This window comes from Salvelinus sp. IW2-2015, linkage group LG5 (assembly GCF_002910315.2).
Source record: "Salvelinus sp. IW2-2015 linkage group LG5, ASM291031v2, whole genome shotgun sequence".
NCBI classification, from domain to species: domain Eukaryota; kingdom Metazoa; phylum Chordata; class Actinopteri; order Salmoniformes; family Salmonidae; genus Salvelinus; species Salvelinus sp. IW2-2015.
The window spans coordinates 1,561,570-1,584,160 of NC_036844.1; the positions used below are offsets into that span (position 1 = coordinate 1,561,570).

Below are 22,591 nucleotides of genomic sequence, written 5' to 3' on the forward strand. Positions count from 1 at the left end.
ACAAAACTAGAGCCTGTAGGACCTGCCCTGTTGATAGTGCTGTTAAGAAGGTAGAGCAGTGCTTTGTAATGGGCAGACTTCTCCCCATCTTAGCTACTGTTATATCAATGTTTTGACCATGACAGTTTACAATCCAGGGTTACTCCAAGCAGTTTAGTCACCTCAACTTGCTCATTTTCCACATTATGTATTACAAGATTTAGGGTTAAGTGAATGATTTGTCCCAAATACAATGTTTCAGAAATATTTAGGACTAACGTATTCCTTGCCACTCACTTTGAAACTAACTGCAGCTCTTTTTTAAAATGTTGTAGTCATTTCAGTCGTTGTGGTACAGTGGTTCTTCCTTTAAAAGTTGTGTTATACTGCAGCACACCTTGCGGGCTGCCGCAAAATTCTATGGCACGTTATTTAAGTATCAGCCATTGTTGACACTAATGCTAGTTAGTGCTAGTTTGACCACCAGAGGGCATCTTTGAGAAGCATTTGACTGTTTTTAATATTGGTTGTACTAGAAAATGTTAATGTAAGAACCTAGTATATGGGATTGATTTTAAATTTAGCTTACTTAATTTGATTAATATTATGGTGTTTCTATTCCAAGAAAAACAAAACCCTCAGGGTTCCCATTAGGAAAATATGGCGCTATACAACGTGACCGGTCGGGAGTAGGCTACTAAGTGACTGCGAGTGAAGAGCTAACATCCAATCCTAACATTTCCACACCCTAATTGTAGGCTAACCAATACCCAAACGGAGATTCAGTGAAAATAAAAATCTCATTGATTTATCAAGACCAGTCCCCATGCTTGTCTCAGAGCAGCRCGAAACGGTGCTGAAATAGTTGACCACACGCAGGTAGGCTATTGCTTCAAATCCTATTATAACAAGTGGATGACTCTGGGTGTTCCAGTAAGCAACAATTTGTTGCCTTCATTAGCCTACTTTATTCCAATATTTCTGTCATTCAGTGATATTTACTCCCATAGCAATTCGTTATGGATCCATCCAGATGTGTTTAAAAAAAACTATGCATTTTGTGGACTCTGTAAGAGTCTATTTGTCCTGCTGATAGCCCATCAAGGTTGGATAGAATGATATAATTGTTCAATGAGCGTTTTGTACTCATAAATTCGTATTTCATGAATCTTGGCAAAACAAGTTCGTATAATTCACCATATTACAAAACATTCACTCCATAAGCTGCCATGCCATGTCTTTAACATGAAACAATAAAACAGTGCACCATCATTTGCTCATTATTCAGTTGAGGAATTCATCTTTAATAGATGTTGGAGATGAACGTCACCAAACGCTCCATAAATATGTTTTACATATGACTATGACTGTCAACGTGTAACTGTTCAGCCTACAGGGAGGAGGTCAGAGACCTGGCAGTATGTTGCCAGGGCAACAATCTCTCCCTGTGAGCAAGACAAAGGAGCTGATCGTGGACTATAGGAAAAGGAGGGCCRAACAGGCMCCCATTAACATCGACGGGGCTGAAGTGGAGCGGGTTGAGAATTTCAAGTTCCTTGGTGTCCACACCACTAAGGATCTATCATGGTCCACACACACCAACACAGTTGTGAAGAGAGCACGACAACGGCTCTTCCCCCTCAGGAGGCTGAAAAGATTTGGCAAGTGCCCTCAGATCCTCAAAAAGTTATACAGCTGCACCATTGAGAGCATCTTGACTGGCTGCATCCGACCGCAAGGCGCTAAAGAGGGTACTGCGTACAGCCCAGTAAGTAACTGGGGCCGAGCTGAGCTCCCTGCCATCCAAGACCTCTATACCAGGCGGTGTCAGAGGAAGTCCCTAAAAATCGTCATAGACTCCAGCCACCCAAGTCATAGAATGTTCTCTCTGATACCGCATGGAAAGTCTGGAACCAATAGGACCCTGAACAGCTTCTTTCAACTAGCCATAAGATTGATAAATAGTTAGTCCAGGTAGCATTTTGGTTAACTATTTAACTATCTGCATTGACCCTTTTGCACTCACTTCTTGGACTCATCAGATACACTGCTGCTACTGTTTATTATCTGTCACTTTATTCCTAGGTATATGTACATATCTACCTCAATTACCTCGTTCCCCTGCACATCGACTCGGTTCTGGTATCCCGTGGATATAGCCAAGCTTCCGTTACTCATTGTGTATTTATTATTACTTTTATTATGTGTTTAACTTTTCTATTATTTCTCTATTTTCTTTCTCTCTGCATTGTCGGGAAGGGCCCGTAAGCATTTCACTGTTAGTCTACACCCGTTGTTTACAAAGCATGTGACAAATACAATTTGATTTGACACTCACTGCACCTCCACCGCTTGACTTGAYCCTAGATGGCTCCACATTTTCAGCGATGACTTTTCCCCAATTCACAATTTGGATGTATTTCTTACATGAACTGAGTTGACAGAATAAACCCCAACCCTGGGTGGCACCTCGTCATATTGCACACAGATTAGTTGGATGAGCTCACGGTAGTCCAATAGAACTGATGGGGTGACTTGTTTTAGTCAGACATGTGGTGGCAGGTGTTGGGTTACATTTCAACAACAAAGGCTTAAAAATTCAAAGTCGAACAATGTAGAGCTGCAGTGTTTCAGTTCATACTTTGCAAAACCCAGGAGAGGAGAGCTGACATTGTCTTTCAGGGATGTTCTGTAGGAACATCCCTGAAAGACAATGACAAAATGTGCTGTGTATAGACCACGGCAGGGTTTCCCAAAAGCATCTTAAAAGGCCAAGTTTATTGTCAGAAATGGTTTTAACGATGAACTTTAAGCCTTAAGATGCTTTTGGGAAACGCGGCCCAGGGCTCTTGGGTTTCATCTCTCCAGTAGCGTCTGTTGCTTTTAAGGGGCTTTTGTTAATATCATTCATTACCTAATAAATCGCCACCTTACCCCTCCGACTCCCCAACCCCTCCCTCCTACCCGAACAAACAGCTGTAGTGAGGGCAGCAGGTGTTAGGAAACTCCCTCTCACCCTCATCATACAGACAACATCTGGATGTCGGTCTGGTGCACAGCAAACGAGTTTGTCATGAAAGTGGCTTATCATGCTGTTACCTTACCAACCTGAAAACAATTGGTGTTCAATTATAATGTAAGGTTTGGTATTACTGTAACTACTGGAGGTTGCTTTAGTTTATGGAAAATACTGCTTGGTCCAACCAAGACGGCTACAGACTCGTGCTGAGGTACAGTGCCATCAAAGTATTCACACCCCTCGACTTTTTCCACATTTTGTTTTGTTACAAAGTAGGATTCAAATGGATTTAATTGTCTTTTTTTTGTGTCAACAATCTACCCAAAAATAGTCTGTAAAAAAAAAACAGTAAAATATCTTGATTTGATAAATGACTCAATGCATGTTAGAATCGCCTTTGGCAGCGATTACAGCCAAGAGTCTTTCTGGATAAGTCTCTAACAGCTTTTCACACCTGAATTGTACAATCTTTGCATATTATTATTATTTTTTTTAAATATTCAATCTTTGTCAAGTTGGTTGTTGATCATTGCTAGACAGCCATTATCAAGTCTTGCCATAGATTTTCAAGAAGATTTAAGTCAAAACTGTAACTAGGCCACTCAGGAACCAGGTTTTTCTCTAGGATTTTGCCTGTGCTTAGCTCTATTCCATTTATTTTTATCATAAAAACCGAGTCATTGCCGATGACAAGAATTCCCATAGCATGATGCAGCCACCACTATGCTTGAAAATACAAAGAGTGGTACTCAGTGTGTGTTGGATTTKCCCCAAACATAACTTCATGTCCTGAATACAAAGCGTTAACTTGCCACATATTTTTATGTTTACTTTAGTGCCTTATTGCAAACAGGATGCATGTTTTGGTATATTTTTTAATTCTGTACAGCCTTCCTTTCACTCTACCAATTTGGTTAGTATTGTGAAATAACTGCAATGTTGTTGATCCATCCTCAGTTTTTTCCTATCACAGCCATTAAACTCTGTAACTGTTTAAATTCAACTGAGCGGTTCCCTTCCTCTCTGGCAACTGAGTTAGGAAGGACTCCTGTATCTTTGTAGTGACTGGGTGTATTGCTACACCATTCAAAGTGTAATTAATAACTTCACCATGCTCAAAGGGATGTTCAATGTCTGTCTTTTATTTTTCCCACCGATAGTTGCCCTTTGCGAGGCATTGGAAAAACTCTGTTTTTGTGGTTGAATCTGTGCTTGAAATTGAAATGGGCCTTACAGATAATTGTTTGTGTGGGGTACAGAGATGAGAGTCATTCAAAAATCATTTTAAACACTATTATTAAAACCATGCAACTTATTATGTGACTTGTTAAGCACATTTTGACTCCTGAACTTCTTTAGGCTTGCCATAACAAAGGGGTTGAATACTTACTGACTCAAGATATTTCAGTTTTACAGTTTTTTATTATTATTTTGTAATAAGTTTAAAAAAACATGACATTATGGGGTATTGTGTGTAGACTAGTGACCAAAACATCTAAATGTAATAMATTTTTAATTCAGGCTGTAACAGAAGAAAATGTGGAAAAAGTCAAGGGGTGTGAATACTTTCTGAAGGGCGRCAGGTAGCCTAGCGGTTAAGAGCGTTGGGCCAGTAACCAATGGTTCGAATGCCGACGCCGACTAGCTGAAAATCTGTTGATGTGCCCTTGAGCAAGGCACTTAACCCTATTTGCTCCTGTAAGTCGCTCTGGATAAGAGTGTCTGCTAAAATATTTAAATGAAGGCACTGACCTTTCATTGCACCCTTTGTGGCTTCCATTCAAATCCATGCAGGGAACAGGAATATGTAACATTTACTTTCCTCCCACATACYGAGAACATACTGCACAGAGTATATGAGGCTTCAAATAATATGTGATATGCACTATCCCCACTAACTCGGGCATCCTTTGGCAGATACAAGTAGGCCACACTTAAGACAAAGAATGTGCATGCTGGAGGAAATCCTTCTAGGATCAATATTTATGCACAAAGAGCCACAGAGATCTGCATTCTGCACACCTTGAGAGGTTGTACACAAACCTAGTAATTACACTGAGAGGAGAAATGGTTTAGCAGGAAGAGGATGCAGACGATGGGAGATGAGAGATAGATGCACCACTGTCAATACCTGCTTTTTACTAATACTAAGCTGCTTTTTAGTGAAGTAATGAATTGGTTGTCATTCCAAAAATCTGTGCATTTGGTTTGGGTTCGCTTAAGTCTGTGGATCAAAGAGAACTTTGAAAGAATTCAGGTGGGAAACAAGACCAAAAAAGTTTTGGAACAAATGCTGTAGTGTAGATTCATCCCACGAGTGAACGTTCCAACAGCTTTARGGAAAATTCCAATATTTAAAGAGCTCTGTGGTAAACTCAGAGTTCGGTCTATGTTGCCAGACTACKCCAACAAATGGATCTATTTTGTAACCTTGACTTAAGTACGTATCCTGCTGCCAATGGCTTGAATTGTGAAGTGCCTTAAGCTTCAAGGTTCGGAATCTCCCTAATAAGTCTGTTGAAATGTGGAGATCTCTTACCTCTGAAGAATTATGGCATAAGAATGTAGACTTGTTGCCAAGTGCCAAGCTCCAGCAAAGCTCCTCTTAATCTTCAATTATCTGCACAAGCATCTACATGTTCAGATATCACTGATCACTAGATAACACTCTCAAAGTATCTCTCAAAGTGGAGCTGTCAGCGTTGCTTTTAACCATATTTCTTTCTCAATTGACAGGTTTTTTAAGGAGCATCGGCATGCTCCCTTTTCAATATACAGCATGTATGTGGCTTCCCTCTGACCGTTGATCTATGCTTTACCATGGTAACTCTTGTCTGTTTATCATTCAGTTAAAGTCAGCAAAGTCGTTTGAAAAGAAAGTGCAGACTCTTCTGTAGCACGCCTCAGTTGTTGATGAAGACTGCGAAAACTAGTTGGAAAGATAAGTGTTGGCAGGCAAAAACCTGAGAAAAATCCATTCGGGAAGTAGTTTTTTTGTTGGTTTTGTAGTTTTCTATTCAATGCCATTACAGTATCCATTGACTTAGGACTCAAATTGCAGTTCCTATGCCTTCCACTAGATGTCAACAGTCTTTAAAAWTTGTTTCAGGCTTGTATTCTGAAAAATGAGGAAGTAAGAGCAGTCTGAATGAGTGTACCCTAAAGTGTCACAGAGCTTTTTCATGCGGGCGACCGAGAGTGCCTTTCTTGTTTACCTTTTATATTGACAACGTTATTGTCCGGTTGAAATATTATTGATTATTTAGGCTAAAAACAACATGAGGATTGAATATAAACATCGTTTGACATGTTTCTATGAACTTTACGAATACAATTTGGATTTTTTTGTCTGCCTGTTTTGACTGCGTTTGAGCCTGTGGATTACTGAAGAAAACGCGAACAAAACTGAGGTTTTTGGATATAAAGAGACTTTATCGAACAAAAGGAACATTTATTGAGTAAATGAATGTCTGCTGAGTGCAACCATATGAAGATCATCAAAGGTAAGGGATTAATTGTATCTCTATTTCTGACTTGTGTAACTCTTCTACTTGGCTGGTTGCTGTTTGTAATGATTTGTCTGCTGGGCTATGTTCTCAAATAATCGTAAGGTATGCTTTCGCCGTAAAGCATTTTAAAAATCTGACACCGTGGTTGGATTCACAAGAAGTTCATCTTTAAACCTATGTAAAATATGTTTTGTTTTCGGAATTTTTATAATGAGTATTTCTGTATTTGAATTTGGCGCCCAGCAGTTTCACTGGCTGTTGAAGAGGTGGGACGATAACGTCTCACGTACCCAAGAGAGGTTAAACAAGTTAACATTCGCAAGGCTGCGGGACCAGACAGAATACCAGGACGCATACTCAGAGCATGCGCTGGCAAGTGTCTTCACTGACCTATCCCTGTTCTGGTCACTAATACCAACTTGTTTCAAGCAGACAATCATAGTCCCCATGCCCAAGAACGCCGCAGCACTCACATCTATAGTCATGAAATACTTTGAAAGGCTGATCGTGACTCACATCAACACCATCATTCCAGACACCCTGGACCCACTCCATACCGCCCCGACGCAATCTCTATTGCACTCCACACAGCCCTCACACACTTGGACAAAAGGAATACCTATGTAAGAATGCTGTTCATTGACTACAGCTCAGCGTTCAACACCATAGTCCCCTCCAAGTTCATCACCAAGGTCACAACCCTGGAACTGAACACCTCCCTCTGCAACTGGATGCTGGACTTGCTGACGGGCTGCCCCCAGGCAGTGAGGGTAAGCAATAACACATCCGCCACACTGGTCATCAACACAAGGGCCCCTCGTGGTTGTGTGCTTATTCCTGTACTCGCTGTTCACCAAGGACTGCATGGCTGTGCACGACTCCAACCCCATCATCAAGTTTGCTGATGACACAAAGGTGGTAGGACTGATCACTGACGACGATGAGGCAGCCTATAGTGGGGAGGTCAATGTGGTGCCAGGACAACAACCTCTCTCTCAACGTCAGCCAGACAAAGGAGCTGATCATGGACTACAGTGTCATGACTGTCCTGATCAGGTCAGGTTACAGGAGACCACAACCCTACAGATTATCGCTCAACCCCAACAGAGGAGGAGAGATCTAGGGGTCTGAAGATGTGGGGGTTTTATGACCCCTCACGCCCATGGTAAATCCTAGGCCACAGACAACATTCCTTTGTCCTCTCCTATGGAGAACCAGCCTCAGGACATTAAACATGCAATAAAGGGACTTTGGAACAATGGTTTCCRTCAGCTACAATGGTGGTCATGACGATAGATGGAATATGAAAATGTATGTCATTTTTGTTTTGTTATTAAAGGTTAATAGATGACGTTATTATGAAAACATTGTAACGTTAAGAGTTTTCCTCGTATATGTTTGATGTTTATACATTGTACGTTGTGTTGAAAATGTCCAAATCAAAGAGAATGTTTTGGTAAAGATGAAATGTGAAGCTAGTTGTCTAAAATTTGATTTGAGTCAAATCTAGACCTTGCCTTTTAACTTGGTACCCCCAGAGAATTGCCCTAAAGGCGGTTACGCCCACTTCTGACCCGAGGGTATAAAACCTGTGAGTGAAGAATTAACAGATCAGACTAAGTGACCCGAGCTGCAGCCAAAGGTCTAAAAAGTCAACAAACCCAAAACAAGTTTGAAGACAAAGAAATCTTTTTCTACCCAAGCTACTGATGAGTAGCTGTGTCTAAGCGGGTGAATTCAAGCCGAACCACCTAGCCTCCACTCCCCATCGAATCGTGGWATCTACACTGTTTCATTCCTACGCTGTGAGCTCTAAACACCACGGAGCTGTCTGTCCTCAGAAGATCCCTTCCAGAGCCAGGGCAAGGGAACAGGCCAGTAAGCCAAAAAGGACACTGACATCGTGAGGACAACTAGAGAGGTGCGCCGGAGAAGTGCGTCATTGAGCAGCCTGAACGGTCCACGCGGGAAATCCATGGAGACCTTCCACACGTAATTACGTCATTATATTCTGACCCATAAGAGCGGCAGTTTGGGGCAAGATTAGGGTTAGAATAAGCATAGCTGACAAATTCACACAAATGTATATTTCTCTCGTGTACTTTCTCTCTTTCTCTCTCTTTTAAATCCCCATTTTGGGTAACACGCGCCATAGTGTGTTGGCCCGTTATACTAAGTTCTAATCAATAGCCTAGAATGTGTTTTTGTGTATGTGTATCTTTTATCATCATTTTAGCTTTCTAGTAAATAAATAATCAACTAAGATTGGTGTGGTACGAACTCATTGGTGAGACCCGGGTCCGTGCAGATTCTCGGATGATGCGACGTTCAGAACGAGACTGTAGAGGTAACTGATTAATTAGCGGCTGTTGTAAAATCGATATTCTTTGAGTTAATTTGGGAAATAGAAACTCAATAAAAACGTATTTTCCCATGGTGCCCCAGGTTAATGAGTTAATAATTGCGTGATTCAGTTAATCACGCAATTAGAAACTTTTAATCATTCGATGAGCAACAGTCGTCACATTAACTAATACAACGTCACGACAACAGGAAGCTTCAAGTTCCTCGGTGTCCACAAAGAACCACACAGTTGTGAATAGGGCACAACAGCGCCTCTTCTCCTTTAGGAGGCGGAAAAGATTTGGCATGGCATCAGATCCTCAAAAAGTTCTACAGCTGCACCATGAGAGCATCTTGACTGGCTGCCTCACCGCTTGGTATGGCAACAGCAAGGCACCTGACCGCAAGGCACTATAGAGAGTGGTAAGTACGGCCCAATACATCACTGAGGCCGAGCTCCCTGCCATCCAGGACCTCTATAACAGAGGAATGCCCAAAAAATTGTCAGACTCCAGCCACCTATGCCATAGAGTCTATGGCATAGACTGTTCTCTCTGCTACCATACGGCAAGCGGTACCAGTGCACCAAGTCTGGAACCAACAGGACCCTGAACAGCTTCTACTCCCAAGACATAAGACTGCTAAACAGCTAATCAAATAGCTATTACCTGCATTGACTCTTTTTTTGCACTAACTCTCTTGCACTGACTGTATGCACACAGACTGGATCTTACCCACACACTCACAAATACTTACACTGACACCCCAACACACACACACACACACACACATACTACATGCGCCCACACACACACACACAACATGCGGTCACATGCTTACTGTTAGCAGTTGATGTTATTCTTCAATAACACAGACTCCAAAGCAAATCAGGGGGAGGAAAATAGGTTTATTCAAAGCAGACAAATCATGCTTGGAAGTAGATGGTAGATCATTTCTTCCCTGTCCTCAGTGATTCTCCCCAGTGATTAGCCTCAGTGATTCTCTCCACAGAACAAAGGGACAGGATGTAGTTTTATAACCCAGCCCTAGCCTGTGGTTGACCAATTAGAATTCCTTGCAATAAAACTGGGCCAATGGCCAAATCACAAGTATCCTATTTCAGGTTGGACCAATGAGGACATGCTACACGTAGCTATAAGTTCAGGACTGACATTCCTAACAGATATTGACTGAAAACCAACTATTTCCATTGAGGATTCCCTATTGACCGTTAGTACTGTTGACTTTTAGTACTTTAGACCTCCTGTCCTCTGCGGTGTGTATTTATCTTTGAAATATTCTTACACTTCACCTAGACCAWTTTAAAAGAAATATACTTAAAATGTATTTTTAGAAAGCAATAGAAAACATWAAAAAATAGACAGTATAAAAAACATTAGCAGTAAGCATAAAGTAATTCACATTAAACATCTTGCATTTCTATAAAACACAAAGGGCATATTGTACTTGCTGTTGAAATAAGAAATAGATTTCAAACAAAGTTATAGAAAATAAGTATTAATTAAGTATTAACAGGTGTAATGATGATGTCCCTTACGATTCCTACCACATCCTGTATTAGTAGGAAACTCGCACAAGACAATAATATTCAATATTCCTATTGGCAAGGTAATCATTCACCAAGTCCTTTAAAAGTGACCAGCTCTTCCACACTGGTATCAGTCCCACATAGATAACAATTAGAAATTATGTTCTGACAGTCTGCCGGTAGTGAGGAATTCTTCTTCCGTTCCATTGGTTGATAAGGACTTCTCTAATAGACCAATAGAAATTGATAATGGTTTGGTCTGTTTCATATCTGCCCCCCCCCCCCACCCCCCACCCCACCAATTGGCATGCTGACTGCAGGAATGTCCACCAAAGCTGTTGCCAGATCATTTAATGTTAATTTCTCTACCATAAGCCTTTCTCTACATCGTTTTAGAGAATTTGGGAGTGTGTCCACTTCAAAACCGAAGTTCACATGTAACCACACCAACCCAGGACCTCCACATCTGGCTTCTTCACCTGCGGGATCGTCTGAGACCAGCCACCTAGACAGCTGATGAAACTATGGGTTTGCACAACCGAAAAATGTCTGCACAAACTGTCAGAACTGTCTCAAGGAAGCTCATCTGCGAGCTCGTTGTCCTCACCAGGGTCTTCGGCGTCGTGTGGGCGAGTGGTTTGCTGATGTCAACGTTGTGAACAGAGTGCCCCATGGTGGCGGTGGAGTTATGGTATGGGCAGGCATAAGCTACGGACAACRAACACAATTGGATTTTATTGATGGCAATTTGAATGCACAGAGATACTGTGACAAAATCCTGAGACCCATTGTCATGCCATTCATCCGCCGCAATCACCCTATGTTTCAGCATGATAATGAACGGGCCCATGTCTCAAAGTGCTGTACACAATTCCTGGAAGCTGAAAATGGCCTGCATACTCACTAGACATGTCACCCATTGAGCTGTTTGGGATGCTCTGGATCTAAGTGTACGATAGTGTGTTCCAGTTTCCGCCAATATCCAGCAACTTCGCACAGCCATTGAAGGAGGCCACAATCAACAGCCTTCATATTTTCAAGCATGGTGGTAGCTGCATCATGTTATGGGTATGCTTGCCATAGGCAAGGACTAGGGATTTTTTTTTAGGATACAAATAAACAGAATAGAGCTAAACAGAATCCTAGAGGAAAACCTAGTTCAGTCTGCTTTCCAACAGACACTGGGAGACAAATKTACCTTTCAGCAGGACAATAACCTAAAACTCAAGGCTAAATATACACTGGAGTAGCTTACCAAGAAGACATTGAATGTTCATGAGTGGCCTAGTTACATTTTCAATAAATTTGCTAAAATGACTAAAAACATGTTTTCACTTTGTCATTATGGGGTATTGTGTGTGGGTGAGATTTTTTTTTTTATTGCAATCCATTTTGAATTCAGGCTGTAACACAATTTTTTTKGGAATAAGTCAAGGGGTATGAATACTTTCTGAAGGAACTGTAGCTACCTCAATTACCTTGTACCCCTGCACATCGACTCGGTAGTTGTACTCTGTCACGCCCTGGCCTTAGAGAGCCTTTTTATTTCTCTAATTGGTTAGGTCAGGGTGTGATTAGGGTGGGCATTCTAGGTTTTCTGTTTCTATGTTGGTGTGTTTGATTCCCAATCGGAGGCAGCTGTCTATCGTTGTCTCTGATTGGGAATCAGATATAAGTTGTCAGTTTCCTTTTGGGTTTTGTGGGATCTTGTCTTTGTTTGTTGCATGTGTTTGCACTCCGAAGCTTTACGTTCGTTTTGTCATTTGTTTTTTTGGTGGAACATTTAATAAAGAAAATGTACGCCTACCACGCTGCACCTTGGTCCGGTCATKTATCATCCGACGAGGAGCGTAACAGAAGATCCCACCACCAACGGACCAAGCAGCGTGCCCCGGAGTGGAGGACATCATGGACATGGGAGGAGGTAATGGCAGGGCATGAGAGCCTGCCGTGGAAACAGGCGGAAGCAGCGAGTGAGGAACGGCGACGAGACCAGGAGTCACGGGAACAACGAAAGCACGAGAGGCAGCCGGAGAGATTGGCGGAGTCAGGGTTTAGACCTGAGACACCTCCCCGTGCTTACCGTGGTATGCGGTGATGCGCACTGTGTCTCCCATGCGCATTCACAGCCCGGTGCGCTCTGTGCTAGCCTCCAGCGACGGTCCCCAGCTTACAGGGGGGGTTCCTAGCCTGGAGTCCCCGATGACGATCTACGGTCCGGAGGTCCCGGCGACGATCCCTGCACCAGAGGCGCCACCGAAGTGGGGGGAGCCTCAAGCGGATGTCTAGATGTCAACCGTCTTTAGAAACTTGTTTCAGGCTTCTGCTATAAAGGAGGGGGGAATGGGAGCTGAATGAGTCATGGGTCTGGCAGAGTGTCTCACGCTCGTGACGCACGCTCCCGACAGAGTTAGCTCTCGTTCCAGTGCTTTGCTACAGACAATGGAATTCTCCGGTTGGAACATTATTGATGATTTATGTTAACATCCTAAAGATTGATTCCATACATCGTTCGATATGTTTCTACGACCTGTAACGGAAATGTTCAAGTTTTTGTCTGGACGTAGTGCTCATGAGATGGATTACTGGGCTGAACACGCTAACAACTAGTGGCTATTTGGACATAAATGATGGACTTTATGGAACAAATCAGTAATTTATTGTCGAACTGGGATTCCTGGGAGTGCATTCTGATGAAGATCATCAAAGGTAAGTGAATATTTATGTTATTTCTAACTTCTGTTGACTCCAACATGGCGGATATTTCTTTGGCTGGATTGGGCTCTAAGCGCCGTACTCAGATTATGCTTTTTCCGTAAAGTTTTTTTGAAATCTGACACAGTGGTTGCATTAAGGAGAAGTCTATCATTAATTCTGTGAATAACACTTGTATCTTTTATCAATGTTTATTATGAGTATTTCTGGGATTTCTGTGGCKATCTGCAAAAACACCGGATGTTTTGGAATCAAAACATTACTGCACGTAACGCGCCAATGTAAACTGAGATTTTTGGATATAAATATGCACATTATCAAACAAAACATACATGTATTGTGTAACATGATGTCCTATGAGTGTCATCTGATGAAGATCATCAAAGGTTAGTGATTCATTTTAGCTCTTTCTGCTTTTTGTGACTTCTATCTTTGGCTGGAAAAATGGCTGTGTTTATTTGACATGGCTCTGAACTAACATAATCATATGATATGTTGTGCTTTCGCTGTAAAGCCTTTTTGAAATCAGACACAATGGGTAGATTAACAAGACGTTTATCTTTCATTTGCTGTATTGGACTTGTTAATGTGTGAAAGTTACATATTTCTAAAAATATTTTTGAATATCCTGCGCTGCCTTTTCAGCGGAATGTTGTCGAGGGGTTCCGCTAGCGGAAATAGTCTAGATTCTTATTTTGTCTTCTAAACCAATTATTCATTTACATGGTGGTAATTTGTGTGGTCCCTTTTTGAGAAAAATGGTTTTAGGAGCATGGCAATTTTGAATGACGTCATCATGTGACCTTAATGGCCTTTTAACCTATTGCAAGTTCAAAAAATATATAACGGTCCGTCCAGCGTGATATTTTCTCGAATTCAGTTTTTTTTWAATTTTGCTATGCTGTAGCCCTAAATGCTTAAATATGTCACACCCTGATCTGTGTCACCTGTCTTTGTGATTGTCTCCACCCCCCTCCAGGTGTCGCTCATCTTCCCCATTATCCCGTGTATTTATACCTGTGTTCTCTGTCTGTTGCCAGTTCGTCTTGTTTGTCAAGTCAACCAACATTTGTGTCAGCTCCTGCTTTCGCCAGTCTCTCTTTTCTCGTTCTCCTGGTTTTTGACCGTTGCCTGTCCTGACCCTGTACCCACCCGCCTGACCACTCTGCCTATCCTGAGCCTGCCTGCCGTCCTGTACCTTTGCCCCACTTCTGGATTACCAACCTCTGCCTGACCTGACCCTGAGCCTGCCGTCCTGTACCTTTGCCCCTGTTGCTGTAATAAACATTGTTACTTCGACACAGTCTGCACCTAGGTCTTACCTTGATTCCTGATAAAATGTATAACGGTCCGCCCAGCGTGACATTTTCTCAAATTCTGTTTTTTTAGTTTTGCTATGCTGTAGCCCTAATAAATGCTTTACCATTTTTTTTTCTTCGTTAGAGCAGACTCTCGAGTATGTCATTAGGCTGGTTTTGTTTAGCTTTCTGGCCTGTTACCAATTAGGCCTTATCATTACTTAATTTCATCACACAACCCACTAGTCATGTATTTAAATGCAGTCAAGTATTCTCTTGAATAAATAGCCTACAGTATACAATGGCCTAAATAATAATAGTAAAGGCTTTATAATTTTTTCATTAGTACAGATCAACTCTCTAGTACACCTATAATGTATTTTGTGTTGTTTACACTGTACCATAGCCTACAGCACTACTTCCTCTTTCTATGAGCTCAAGTCAAATGTCTTCCATACGTCTGACATTGCCTATGTCTCCTGAACGACCAGTCGGCTAAACATTCCCCCATTTCAAGTTACATTTTTTACTTGCGATCTCCGCATACTGACAAATATATTAGGGTACAGTGTTCAGAGTTTACCAGTGAATGTGATTATTAGTCTATTAGGGAGGAGTGAAAGAAACAAATTGCGCCATACAAACAAGCCCTCGTCTTTTCTACACTGTGTGCAAGTTTGAGCCCTAATCAATTGTCAGCCCCTGAGAAGGACAACTTTAACCAAAATTATCTTGGAAATAGATTTTTGTCTTTGATAGACATGGAAAAGAAAACACATTTATCCACTTCTAAATTATTCTGAATAAATGTAATTATAATTTACTGAACAACACAAAATAGCCACCATTGGTTGATAATAAACCAGTAGTTTGAGCCCTGAATGCTGATTTAAGTGCCGTGGGGAACCTGTAAGATGCTCCATATCCATTAGTCTTTTCTATAATTTACTGTGTTTATTTTGGTGTTACGGCTGCAGTCAAGAAATGGAACAGCAAGGCCACTGACCATGATATTCGGAGAGCTGTGGCAGACTACCTCAAGCATGCTCCTGGTAGAGCCGAGGGTGGTGGTTTCCACGTCACCACCACACAGGGCCGTTGCTAATGCAGCAAAATATATTATATATTATAATTTTGATGGATAATTATTMAATTAATATAATTCCTTAAATTAATTTGAACTTAAATGTATTTTGTCTTATCACTGTACTCGACAGTATTTTTTGACTGAATGTTGTGCAAATACTGGAGTAATGTAATGAGTAGTGATTGTTAATTTWAAAAAATTACAGATAATTTTTTGGGGTTACTGCGTCCATGTGTATAGGCTACAAGTACATTGAAAATATGTTTCTTTGCAAGTCGTTAAAACAATAACCTGAAAAATACATATTTTCACCTTTCAACCGAAACGGGCTGTAGACGGACGTCTTTTCAACGACATGAAAAATACGTCTTTTCAATTTTCACTTTCAACCAAAACCGAACGTATATTTGCCGTCGGGCATATTCGTCTTTTCAACGTCTTTTTAACGACAGTTTGCTGGGTAGGGTGGACTTTAAATATGTGCATGACATGCAAGGAGCACAAATCTCGCTTCCAATGTTCATCTTTGCATGAAAACTTAAGTGTAGCTGTCACGTTCTGACCATAGTTCTTGTGTGTTTTTTACTTGCTTTAGTGTTGGTCAGGACGTGACCTGGGTGGGCATTCTATGTTGTGTGTCTAGTTTGTCTGTTTCTATGTTTGGCCTAATATGGTTCTCAATCAGAGGCAGGTGTTTTGTGTTGTCTCTGATTGGGAATCATATTTAGGTGGCTTGTTTTGTGTTGGGATTTTGTGGGTGGTTGTTTCCTGTCTTTGTGTTCGTTTCACCAGAGAGGACTGTTTCGGTTTGCCACGTTTGTTATTTTTGTATTGTTGTAAGTGTTCACAGTTTCGTTTATTAAACATGTTGAGCACTGGCTACGCTGCGTGTTGGTCCGATCCCTGCTACACCTTCTCTTCTCGTGAAGAGGAGGAAGGCTGCCGTTACAGTAGCCCTACCTACTATACTAATTGACAGTCACCTTAGCCCCGTTTGTAGCCCCTTTCCAATATTTGGCATTCTCAGAATCCAGCTTCAAAACAATTTTCTTGGTTTAACACTACAACTAGCAACAGACAATTAAAATCTAGAATTGATTATTGGTTGGTATTGTATCTTCCTAATCTTGTCAGTGAATGTAGTATTTCCTCAGTACCTTGTTTCATCATTCTTTCTTTTTGTTTTGATACTGACAAATGTTCTAAAGCATACTGTAAATGTAACTATTTTCTTTTAAATAATTAGTATTTTTGTTTACAGTCTAAAGATCTTATCAGAGAGACCTGTCTCGATTCTGCTACTAACAAATGAGAAATGATTAAATTCAGAATTCGATGTCATGCCATCACTACTAGTAAAATGCTAGCTTTAAAAATATTCTCCAAGCAGATGGCTATTATTGGTGATATTAACAGGCTGAGGAATAAACTTGATTTAAATGACAGAGCTTGCTAAAGACCAAAGTGAACTGGATGACATATACAACGATAAGGCACATGGTGCATTCATCCACTCAAAGGCCAAATGGATTGAAAAAGGGGAAAAAATACATTGTATTTCTTTAATTTGGAGACAGGTAGGCAGACTAGGAATAGTATTTCATCCATTTATGTTAATGACATATCTGATGATCTTGAAATGATTAATAAGGATATACATTCTTTCTACAGTACACTGTATCAGTCATCTTTTGGAAGGCGACTTGGAAGGCGACCTTTTTTGATTCAGTTAATAACTCTGTTAAGCCTATAGAAGAAATGTTTAAGAAACTCTGTGATACTACTGAGTTTTTTAAAGTTACTAGCCCATTAAGCAAATGCCTATAGATAAATCTCCTGGACCAGATGGCCTGACTCCTGAATTCTATCAACATTTTTGGCCTGATATTAGAGAGTGACTGCTTTGGGTCTACAAAGAGGGTATTGCTAATGCTCTCTGACCTCCTTTGAGACAGGGACTAATAGTTCTTATACCCAAACCAAAGACAAACTCTTTACTTGGGCAATTGGAGACCAATCATGCTGTTGGCAACTGACTAGCCCGTGTCTATGCTAATAGGCTGAAAAAAGGCCTTGATGATATAATCGGTGAAACTCAATCAGCCTTCATTAAAGGAAGGAGTATTCATAACCGTATACGATTGGTATTAGATATTTTAGATTAGTGAGTTCATAGAAGATGGCTTTATATTGTTTTGACACTTTAGAGCACAACTTTTTATTTAGAACTATCTCTACTTTTGGTTAGGGGAGATTTTCTGTAAACTGATAAGGATGATGTATAATGATACTAGCAGTTTGGTGGCTATGAATAATGGAACATCCTCTTGTTTCTCTTTTGCTAGAGGAATTAGACAGGGTTGTCAAATGTCCCCTCTTTTATTTATTTTATCCACAGATTTATTAGCCGTATTTCATAGCAAATCTGATAATTCAAAAGGGATCCGTATTTTTTGATGATACTGCCCTTTTCCTAAAGAATAGAGTGGCTATTCCATTTGCTATTGACAGAATCAAAAGATGTTCTATGGCCTTTGGGTTGACTCTCAACCTTGACAAATGTGATCTCATGACAATTCATTGCTGTGACTCCATCAACACTACCTCCAAATATTTAAGAATTGTTATCACTAAAAACATTTCAGATAGAGAATCTTTAAACATTGATAGTAGAATTAACTCCATGAGAGTTTCTTTAAGACACTGGCTGCAACGTGATATCTCCATTTTCGGTCATATTCTTTTGTCCAAGACTGATGGTCTATCTAGAATAATTTATCCAAGTCAGTCCCTTTTTCTTTCTTCTAATAACATCAAAAAAGTCCATTCTGGCCTCCTGAGTGGCGCAGCAGTCTAAGGCACTGCATCGCAGTTGTACGGCATTTCTTCCGACACATTGGTGCGACTTGCTTCTCCTGAGTCCATATGGGGGTTACAGCGATGGGACAAGACTGAAACTACCAATTGGGGAGAAAAAGGGGTAAAATAATTATATATTTAGATTTATTTGGAGAAATAAAACATATTTGTAAATCTCAATTAGTGAACGACTATGATGTGGGGCGGCAGGTAGCTTAGTGGACAGAGTGTTGGGCCAGTAACCGGAAGGTGGAGGTTTACAGGCTATTGATTTTGAGTCGTTAGTGGGTATTTTTAAGATCAAATGGTTGAAATTGTGTTTATCTAATCCTACCTCCTATGTGATATCCTATCCCTAACAGTCTGTTTAATTAACTTGGTGGACTTGAATTTCTAATGAAATGTGATTTTGACCCTCCAAAATTACCTGTGAAATTTTCACCAGCATTTTTTTTTCTCTTTCTGGAAAATGATATTTAAGCACAATTTTTACACCCATAAAATAGTGATTTGGAATAGAGTTATTAAAATGAATAGGAAATTCATTTCAAAAGGCCTTTGGCTTGACAAGAGTATCAATTTTGTATGATCACTATCAATCTTATGATCACTTGGCTACATAGCTGATGCCTGCTGGACTGTCCATTAATTCACAGTACTCCATTCTGTTTATTTGTGTTTTATCTGTCGGCTCTGTGTTTTAACTCAGGCTCTGTGTGTAGTTAATCCGACCCTCTCTGCCTAGTCAAAAAGAGAGAGATAAGTAGAGATACTGGTGTGCAAAAGAGCAGAAAAGTAAATAATATATAAAGCAGTATGGGGGTGAGGTGGTAAATTGGGTGGGCTATATACCGATGGACTATGTACAGCTTCAGCGATCGGTTAGCTGCTCAGATAGCAGATGTTTAAAGTTGTTGAGGGAGATAAAAGTCTCCAACTTCAGAGATTTTTGCAATTTGTCCAGTCGCAGGCAGCAGAGAACTGAAAGGAAAGGCGGCCAAATGAGGTTTTGGCTTTAGGGATGATCAGTGAGATACACCTGCTGGAGCGCGTGCTACGGGTGGTGTAGCCATCGTGACCAGTGAACTGAGATAAGGCGGCACTTTACCTAGCATAGCTTGTAGATGACCTGGAGCCAGTGGGTCTGACGACGAACATGTAGCGAGGCCAGCCGACTAGGGCATACAGGTCGCAGTGGTGGGTCGTATAAGGTGCTTTAGTAACAAAACGGATGAACTGTGATAAACTGCATCCAGTTTGCTGAGTAGAGTATTGGAAGCTATTTTGAAGATGACATCGCCAAAGTCGAGGATCGGTAGGGGACAGTCAGTTTTACTAGGGTAAGTTTGGCGGCGTGAGTGAAGGAGGCTTTGTTGCGAATAGAAAGCCGACTCTAGATTTGATTTTGGATTGGAGATGTTTGATATGAGTCTGGAAGGAGAGTTTGCAGTCTAGCCAGGACACTAGGTACTTATAGATGTCCACATATTCTAGGTCGGACCGTCCAGGGTGGTGATGCTAGTCGGGCGTGCGGTGCGGCAGCGAACGGTTGAGAAGCATGCATTTGGTTTTCCTAGCGTTTAAGAGCAGTTGGAGGCCACGGAAGGAGTGTTGTATGGCATTGAAGCTCGTTTGGAGGTTAGATAGCACAAGGTAAGGAAGGGCCAGAAGTATACAGAATGGTGTCGTCTGCGTAGAGGTGGATCAGGGAATCGCTCGCGCAAGAGCAACATCATTGATATATAACAGAGAAAAGAGTCGGCCCGAGAATTGACCCCTGTGGGTACCCCCATAGAGACTGCCAGAGGACCGGACAACATGCCCTCCGATTCGACACACTGAACTCTGTCTGCAAAGTAGTTGGTGAACCAGCAAGGCAGTCATTAGAAAAACCGAGGCTACTGAGTCTGCCGATAAGAATATGGTGATTGACAGAGTCGAAAGCCTTGGCCAGGTCGATGAAGACGGCTGCACAGTACTGTCTTTATCGATGGCGGTTATGATATCGTTTAGTACCTTGAGCGTGGCTGAGGTGCATCGTGACCGGCTCGGAAACCGGATTGCACAGCGGAGAAGGTACGGTGGGATTCAAGATGGTCAGTGATCTGTTTGTTTGACTTGGTTTCGAAGACCTAGATAGGCAGGCAGGATGGATATAGGTATGTAACAGTTTGGGTCCAGGGTGTCTCCCCTTTGAGAGGGGGATGAACGCGGCAGCTTTCCAATCCTTGGGGATCTCAGATGATACGAAGGAGAGGTTGAACAGGCTGGTAATAGGGGGTGCGACAATGGCGGCGGACAGTTTCAGAAATAGGGGGTCCAGATTGTCAAGCCCAGCTGATTTGTATGGGTCCAGGTTTTGCGGCTCTTCAGAACATCTGCTATCTGGATTTGGGTAAAGGAGAAGCTGGGGAGGCTTGGGCGAGTAGCAGCGGGGGGTGCGGAGCTGTTGGCCATGGTTGTAGTCGCCAGGAGGAAGGCATGGCCAGCCTTTGAGAAATGCTTGTTGAAGTTTTCGATTATCACGGATTTATCGGTGGTGACCGTGTTTACCTAGCCTCAGTGCAGTGGGCAGCTGGGAGGAGGTGCTCTTGTTCTCCATGGACTTTACAGTATCCCAGAACTTTTGGTGGAGTTAGAGCTACAGGATGCAAATTCTGCTTGAAAAAGCTGGCCTTTGCTTTCCTGACTGACTGCGTGTATTGGTTCCTGACTTCCCTGAACAGTTGCATATCGCGGGGACTCTTCGATGCTATTGCAGTTCGCCACAGGATGTTTTTGTGCTGGTCGAGGGCAGTCAGGTCTGGAGTGAACCAAGGGCTATATCTGTTCTTAGTTCTGCGTTTTTGAACGGAGCATGCTTGTCTAAGATGGTGAGGAAGTAACTTTTAAAGAATGACCAGGCATCCTCAACTGACGGGATGAGGTCAATATCCTTCCAGGGTACCCGGGCCAGGTCGATTAGAAAGGCCTGCTCGCAGAAGTGTTTTGGGAGCGTTTGACAGTGATGAGGGGGTCGTTTGACCGCGGACCCGTAGCGGATACAGGCAATGAGGCAGTGAGAGATGAGATCTTGATTGAAAGACAGCAGAGGTGTATTTGGAGGGCAAGTTTGGTCAGGATAATGTCTATTAGGGTGCCCATGTTTACGGATTTAGGGTTGTACCTGGTGGGTTCCTTGATGATTTGTGTGAGATTGAGGGCATCTAGCTTAGATTGTAGGACTGCCGGGGTGTTAAGCATATCCCAGTTTAGGTCACCTAACAGAACAAACTCTGAAGCTAGATGGGGGGGCGATCAATTCACAGATGGTGTCCAGGGCACAGCTGGGAGCTGAGGGGGTCGGTAGCAGGCGGCAACAGTGAGAGACTTATTTCTGGAGAGATTAATTTTTAAAATTAGAAGTTCGAACTGTTTGGGCATAGACTGGAAAGTATGACAGAACTTTGCAGGCTATCTCTGCAGTAGATTGCAACTCCTCCCCCTTTGGCAGTTCTATCTTGACGGAAAGTGTTATAGTTGGGTATGGAAATCTCCGGAATTTTTGGTGGCCTTCCTAAGCCAGGATTCAGACACGGCAAGGACATCAGGGTTGGCAGAGTGTGCTAAAGCGGTGAGTAAGACAAACTTAGGGAGGACTTCTGATGTTGACATGCATGAGACCAAGGCTTTTTCGATCACAGAAGTCAACAAATGAGGGTGCCTGGGGACATGCAGGGCCTGGGTTACCTCCACATCACCCGAGGAACAGAGGAGTAGTAGGATGAGGGTGCGGCTAAGGCTACCAAAACTGGTCGTCTAGACTCTAGAGCGTTGGGGACAAGGAATAAAAGGAGCAGATTTATGGGCGTGGTAGAATAGATTCTGGGCATAATGTGCAGACAGGGGTAGGTGGGGCACGGGTACAGCGGAGGCAAGCCAGGCACTGGGGTGATGATAAGAGAGGTTGTATCTCTGGACATGCTGGTCACAATGGGTGAGGTCACCGCATGTGTGGGAGGTGGGACAAAGGAGGTATCAGAGGTACGGGGAGTGGCTACGGGCTCCATTGCAAACAAAACAATGATAACTAGCCTGAACAACAGTATACAAGGCATATTGATATTTGAGAGAGACATACAGTAAGGCATAAAGTAATTGCAGGTCTTGATTGGGAGAGCTAGCTAAAACAACAGGTGAGATAACAGCAGCTAGTCAGCTAACACAGCAACAGCAGGTAAAATGGCGATGACT

At 42.1% G+C, this 22,591-nt stretch overlaps 1 protein-coding gene across 1 annotated transcript in view; it reads right to left on the reverse strand.

Annotated features, from left to right (window-relative positions):
* The window catches only part of LOC111964462 (stromelysin-3-like), a 54,410-nt gene that overhangs the window by 22,645 nt on the left and 9,174 nt on the right, over nt 1–22,591 (reverse strand). The window lies entirely within an intron of this gene.